The sequence below is a fragment of the Melopsittacus undulatus genome, chromosome 3 (genome assembly GCF_012275295.1).
Source record: "Melopsittacus undulatus isolate bMelUnd1 chromosome 3, bMelUnd1.mat.Z, whole genome shotgun sequence".
NCBI classification, from domain to species: Eukaryota; Metazoa; Chordata; class Aves; order Psittaciformes; family Psittaculidae; genus Melopsittacus; species Melopsittacus undulatus.
Genome location: NC_047529.1, coordinates 106,218,220 through 106,224,219, shown reverse-complemented (window position 1 = coordinate 106,224,219; position 6,000 = coordinate 106,218,220).

Here is a 6,000-nt window from a genome sequence, read left to right as displayed (position 1 = left end):
TGTAGGTCACACTGACTGCAATACACTCATAAAGTTTCCAATAAGTGTCAGTGACCTTTATTTTCAACTGCTGATAATCTGTTATTAGTACTGAAGTGTTTTGTCCCATGTGGGGAAGAAAAGGACTTCCAAATGCTTGAAAACATAGGTAGGAATAAAATAACATTTTTTTCTGTATTCCATGTTAAAACAATTCCTTGTTGCCTTCACTGCTGTAAATTACAGAGGAACTAGAACCTTTCAGAGTCTTGAGATAAAGAGGTGGTCATTGGTTCAGCTTTTGCTGTACCTCTGAACATTTGCTCACGAGCCAAATATACAAGTTCAAAGTTAGGACATGTGCTTTGGAGGTTTCTTCATTATATTTTTTCATTAAATGCCCTATTTATGTTGAATAATTGAAAAGGGATGCTATACACTGTGCTCATGTATTTCCCCCCCTATAAGTACACTTCTTATTAGTTGGAGAAAGGACTTTGGAGCACTGCCTGTAGAGCTGGTCAGGATTGCAGGGCAAGAAAAGCTGTTGTCTGCAGGACCCCATCCTCGATCATGGAGAGCTTGGAATATGTGAATGAGGAGTCTGAGGAACGAGAAGGAACAAAAGGTGGGTTTACAACAAATGCAGCTGAAGGGTGACACAGAGAGTTGGACACCATGGCAGCCCCTGCCCTACAGCTCTCATAGGATCCCTGTGTGAATCCTGGCAGCTCATAGCTGCATGATGGGTGCTTGCTGGGCTCTGGTTCCAAAAACTTGCCATCCTTTGGCAGGAATGTTGACCATTCACAGTCTCTACAGATGCACACAATAGGAACATTACCCACAGTGTAGCATGCTAAGCATCGCATGATGTTTCTAGCTGGATATTCTAAGTTAGTTGTCTGCTGACAATCTTGACTCCTGTCTTTATTCTGTAAAAAATGACATTGCAGAGCATCAAAATACTTATCTATCAGCTCTCCTCAAGAACCCAGGAGATGAACAAGTCCCCATTCTGTACTACATGCCCATGTTGCGCAGCAAATGTAAGAAGACAGACTGCACAGATACATAAAATACACTGAAAATAGACCATGCTGTCTTGAATGAGTAAATATTCCATGTGTAAAGTCCTCTAGAAAAGTGGTGCATGACCTTGTAATTAAAATCTGTCATGCTGCATAAGGACAGAGAACTTAATTAAGCTTTCATGGAGCTATTCATACTTTTTTGCTTAACTGATTTTGCCATCATATGTTGCTTTTTGATGTCTAACTGCAATGTAATAATTTTTATTTATAGTCAATACATCACACAGTACTAAACAAAAATTAGCCTAAGCATCTGACATAATGCTGTATATGGAGATGTGATGTTTATGTGATGTTTAACACCACTGGCAGCAAAAAGTACATTTAATGTGAGAGGATGGAATAGCATCAAGTAGCTTCATGTTCTTCAAAATCAGAAAGGTCAGGCATGGCTCTGATCTTAGGACATTAACTACTATTTCATTCTCAACACGGGGAAAAACTGAGCAGGGCTCTGCCTTGGACATTTATACTTAGTATTTTCATCAGTGAATGTGTTGGTGCAATACATGTATCTGCAAATATGTTTTTGCAAACAGCTAAGAGTATCATACAAAACAGGAACAAATTCAAAAGAATTTCTATAATACAAATAGAATCATAGAATAGTTTGGGTTGGAAAGGACCTTAAGATCATCTAGTTCCAACTCTCCTGCCAGGATGTAAGGAAATCTGCCCTTAGACAAGATGGGAAACAGCTGCTTAGGTAGCAGATCTGCACTACTCTGTCTTGGTGAGGCCCAGCTGGAGGCTTCTGTTCTGTTTTGGCCATGACAGCATTTGAAAAGCATGTGGAGAAATGAGAGCAAGTCCAGAGGACAGCAATAAAAATAAGTAAATAGCTCAGGAACTAAGACTAAGGCAGAAGGATGCAGAGGGGTAGTGGTATTTAGTCTACAGATGGAAAGGCTAAGGGGAGGCACAGCAACAGTCAAGTACAGGAAAAGGTAATGAAAGACAAAAGGATAGTCTGTCAATAGGGTAAGAGAGGAACTTGAAATGCAGACAGCATGATCTATGTGAAATAAAGAAAACTCCGTTAGTGAAAGGATTCAGGAACATTACAATCATTACTTAGGGAGCTGATGCAGTTACAAAATGGTCCATCTTCAAATTGAACCATCCTATTCTGATTCCTACAAGTGCTCTCTGCCACACTGGTCTAACTGTGAAGGTTGCACAAAATTCATAATATACCCAGTTTACTGCACCCTGGTTGTTACTGACCTGCGTGATAATCAGGTTTTTCTGTTGCTTTCAAATTGCTCTTTTGCTTGCACTAAGGCTGGCTGTAGGTATTCAAAACCAAAGGGAGATGCCCTGGAACAGAGCAGCTGCTGGGACACAAGGCAAGAGATTGTCTGAGTTTGCCAGTGTTCCATGGCCTTGGTAGTGACCTTTATGGAAAGGTAGTTGCTCACCTGGTCTCAGAGCATGCATGGGCTCCTAGACGTCCCCATGTAAGTAATGACAAAAATGTCCTTTTCAGCATAACCTGATTAAATGATTGTTACAGCTCTTCCCATAGTAAAGCTGCAATACCGCTCCTGGGTGCATACTGTTTGTGCTCTGCAGCCATCTAGAGGGCTGCTGCCTGGACCAACTTCATGTTCTTGACCAGAAACCGTAAACTTGCAGTGAAATATAAACTCTGCTGACCCTTAGTGGCCATAACTTCACTATATACTATGGGATTTTATTGTTTTCTTTATAAATTCAAGAGTGCTCTTGTCCTGGTGCTGTTATGCACTGTATTATAGTTTTGTGGGGGGCAGGAAAGGTATTGACTAACCTGCTGAGGGCAAAAACTGGGGAAGTACTGTCAGCAGAGAAGAGGATCCAGGTATCACGAAGACGATACCTGACCTTAAGATTTTGCAGCAATTCAACAGAGCAAGTGCAATCTTAGATCTAGGAGCTACCAAAATTGACACTGTAAACTGTAGGTGAGTCATTCATTGGGATTGGAGGCATGAAGCAAAATGATTAGAGACCACTACATGGCTCTAACAGACAGATGTGATCCTTGGAGACACCAGGAGGTGCATGTCTGGTTCTGACAGGGAAGACTCAACATGTTCTGCTAGTGAAGCTTCAACTAGAATATTAGACACAAGTCTGGCTTTGAGAGCTGGGCAACAGGAATTTGAATAAGCAAGTAATGTCGCAGGGTGACTGGGGAACTGAAACCCTCCTTTATGAGAGGAACTTAAAGATTAACAGGAGCTGCCACAAAGGTGACTGGGTAAACACACTGACGAAGAAGGATACCCCCTTAGCCAGAGTTCTGAGACATCCCTGAGAAGCTCAGTGGACACCTCCATGATGACGAATAGTTGGCTGGACAGAAGAAATGCTGACTGGTGCAGGACAAAGAAATTGCAATTATGAACTGACCTTCCAGGAAAGCAGGAGTCAGCAGCAGCTATTCTGGGAACTGATGTCCTGTGCCCACTTAAATATCGACACCAAAAAAGTACAGTAACTCACTCATCACCTACCTAAAAGGAGCTTCTCTGCAAGAGATCTCCCAGACAGACTGCAGTCAAACCACACTAAATGCTACAAAACACAGACCAGAATGACAGCTTTTCACCCAAATGGTTTGTGTTTCCATTATAAGCCAACTGACAGTAAACAGATGTTCACCACCACAGCAGAAGACAAGACAACCCTTAGGCTGACTCCACAGCTCTCAAGAGCACAGGCACATCTCACAAGCTCCTGACGCTTCTCAGGCCACCCCAGCAGCAGCAGTGGATCTCTGCCAGTCAATCCCACTGAGCCACTTTGGCCTCTGCCAGGACGTCAGTAGCTCTGTCCTAACTGGCATTCAGTTGCCTGAAGATTTCATAAGCTGCAACAGTAATGAACAGCCATCCCACCACTTGTCTTCATCGGAACTTCCAGACTGTGTGTTTTACAGCTCTGCCTCTACATTACCTGTTTATTAAACAATCACCAGACCACGTTTGGTATCCCTGTGCTTCTTCAAGCTGTTTCTTCACAGAAAACTTAATCTAGGTTTTCTAAAATGCTCACTGCCAGGATGTCTGATGAGGTGTAAAGCTGAGCTGCACAAGAGAGAATCTCTTTTCTGTGTGTATGTTTATACACCAGCTGCCTGTGAGAACTAAGGCAAAACCATAAGGTTTGCTGTGGTTTTAGAAAGGCAAGTCATTTAAGACAGAAAGCCTGTGCTGTCAGAGGGGTTCCCACACCCCATACACAGCTGAAGAGTGCAGGAATGCCAGCTTGCATCAATCTCAGGAAAAAGTGCTGTAAGATTTGTGACTGAGTTAGAAATCTGAGCAACATCATCAGCCCAGATGACATGAACGTGCTAGTCACAGAAGTGTGAGACGAACAACTTATCTAGGCTCCCCATCAGCTCTGATCTGCCTGAACTCCCAGTTTAGAGAAGAAATCCTGCAGACTTTTCCTCCAACAGGGTAACAACATTGAGCCTTGCATTTTCCAAAGCTACCGATAACAAACGAGTATAGGACTTGCTACTCAGAATCTGTTTTCACCTTCAGAAAGCCAAATCTCTTTTTGTTATGGCTTCAACAGAAAACTTGCAAACACAAACCAAAGCAAGCCATCTGCAGACATCTATATACAATCTGTAAAGGCAGTTATAAAACTGGTTTGAAGTGTCCTCATCCTCTTTATCCCAATGCTGTTAGCTATAACATCACTGGTGGTTATTTCACTTCTTACCCAAATGCACAAGAAAATAAGGAAAGCAATAAAGCATGAAATACTAGGGTTTTTTTCCCTGTCACTTAGAAAGTGAAGGCATAAAAATCAGCCTGCAAGGGACTAGAAAAAGCCCACAATAAGACAGATAGGTCTTTTTCAAGGAGTTGGTCAGCTTCCATAAGTCCAAAGTGTTCCAAGGAACTCATCAGCTGTTTTCAAATCAACATGAGGGAAATTGTGGGTCTTCATGACTTTTTCAGTTTCAGAGTAAATGTGTTTCAGCAGGGACTACAGCTGCTAAGATTACTGTCTTTATGGAGGAAAGAAAAACAAGAATCCAGCCCAGCAGCTACATGTTAAAATCATGAACCCCCTCCAGATGCTCAGTTGGCTCCATAGTTAAAGGGATGAGTGTGGTGTCAGGAAAAAACCCCTGTGAATTAGAAACACTTTCGTTTCTAAACTGGTGAGGAAAATTTGTCAGAAAGTTGCTATCCAGGACATTGTCAGATTCCCAATGCTATGCTCAAATGGTCCAGTTTTCACATCCCTGTAACATGATTTGGAATGATCAAAATAAAGGAAAAGATAGTTTTAGACAGCCAAATCATTATTCTCTGAGATCTATATACAAACTGAAATCCTTTAAATCACTAGGAAGGAGGAAAAGTATCACAGAATCAGTCACAGATACTTCCAGTGAAGTCACAACCTGCATGAATGAAACACCTCCTCTGTAACTTTTTTCAGTGGACCTTGTTGAGGGAAGATTTATTTCAGAAAGAAAGAGTCATCAGATTCTAACAGAGACTATTTATTTCTGCTAGAAACTGTGCTAAAGTTTGAGAGGCTAAAAGACATTATGTGTATTTACACTACAAAAGGAACAAGCCAACCAAGCATCTGAATATGGAAAGAGATGTTTCCCACAAATCCTATGTTCCCATCTGCTGGCAATGTAGAGAAGTGACCAGCAAGTAACTTCCCAAATAACCCCTTCACAGAGTATACAGACTATCTCAGTGTCACAAGAGCTTTGGAAGCACTAGGAGTTTGTACAGGCATAGGAAATCATACCTAAGTACTTTTAAAAACCAGAAGTTTGGAAATTCCATTTTTTTTCTTCCTGCTCCATGACTTGAAGTGCTTCGTTGTAGCTACTACTTCCACATGCCCTCAAATCACATATCTTCCTCATTTAAGTCCTTCTTCGGCATACTGC